The sequence below is a fragment of the Mauremys reevesii genome, linkage group 8, assembly GCF_016161935.1.
Source record: "Mauremys reevesii isolate NIE-2019 linkage group 8, ASM1616193v1, whole genome shotgun sequence".
Lineage (NCBI taxonomy): Eukaryota > Metazoa > Chordata > Testudines > Geoemydidae > Mauremys > Mauremys reevesii.
The window spans coordinates 29,477,484-29,479,020 of record NC_052630.1 but is presented as its reverse complement, the minus strand read 5'-3'; positions in this window follow the sequence as shown (position 1 = coordinate 29,479,020).

Genomic DNA, 1,537 nt, shown 5'->3' with positions numbered 1-1,537 from the left:
AATCAGGAAATGCTGTATCAGCAATGCACTCGATGGGTCAGAAGCTGATGCCATATTTAATGATTACACAACAGAGGCTGATGATGAGAAGGAATCTGACTCTGAAGACGACACTGCCGACATCTACAATGACAATGCAGGTGCAGCTGTGACTGAACCCAAGTTTAATGAACTGTTTGGTGAATCAGAGACTGATTCAGACCTTGAAGGATTTTAAGACTTTTTAAAGTCTCATATTGTTCTAAGTTACTTGTTTTAAATATCCATTTACTGATTTTAAATATTGACTTTAATTTTGAAGGTGAATACATATTTGTTCAGTTATTATTATAACAGGTTTTTCATCAGATTACATTAAAATAATTCTAGTAATTGAGTGTTGCCAGCTTTAAAATATAGCAGGGGTCGGCAAACTTTGGCTCCTGGCCCGTCAGGGTAAGCCGTTGGCAAGTCGAGACGTTTTGTTTACTTGGAGTGTCTGCAGGACTGGAGCCTCTCAGCTACCAGTGTCCATGGTTTGCCATTCCCAGCAGCTCCCATTGGCTGGGAACGGCAAATCGCGGACACTGGGAGCTGAGGGGCTCTGTGCCTGCAGACGCTCCAAGTAAACAAAACGTCCTGACCCGCCAGCGGCTTACCCTGACAGGCTGAGAGCCAAAGTTTGCCAACCCCTGAAATATAGGGTCGGCTTATGAAGGGGTAATACAGTTTTTGCTATTTTTACCTAACCATCTTGGGGGGTCAGCTTATAAACGAATGGGCTAATGAACAAGTATATAGGGTACTTGTTGCTTCTCCTGGCCTTAATGAGAGTTACACTAAAGTTCCATAGTCCCTCCAAGTCCTCCTCAGGCACTTACCTAGTCTTCTATCCTTACTCTCCAATGTGATGGGGGTATTAAACCCCACAGGAGGCAACATGAGCTTAATCAATTATTGTGGGTTCAACCAGCTCTGCCCTCCTCCCACACACACACACATACCCGTGAGAGATATCAAACCTGGAGGGAGGAGATTAAAAGGGGGAGAACACAGATCAGTTGAGGACACAGCAGAGCAGATTTCTAGTCTTCAATGTGTAGAGCAGCAGCAGCTCCAGGCACTAGCGCTCCAAGCGCCTGTCAGTCACTGTGAGGGCGGCAGTCAGGCTGCCTTCGGCGGCTTGCCTGTGGGAGGTCCGCCGGTCCCGTGGATTCGGCGGCAATTCGGTGGCGGGTACACCGAATCCGCAGGACCAGCAGACCTCCTGCAGGCGCACCACCGAATCCGCGGGACCGGAGACCTCCCGCAGGCGCGCTGATGAAGGTAGCCTGCCTGCCGTGCTTGGGGCGGCAAAAAAGCTAGAGCCGCCCCTGGTATAGAGAAGGGCTGGCTGAAGGCAGGAACTTCTCTGTCAATGGCTGCCAGACAACCCCTTGCCTGAGGTAAGGGAGGGCCCAAAATTGAACTACTATTGTGGGACTATAACGGACTGGCCTATGAGCCTGATTGGGGCCCACAGGAAATGTTACCAGGAAACATTCCTTCCATGACCATG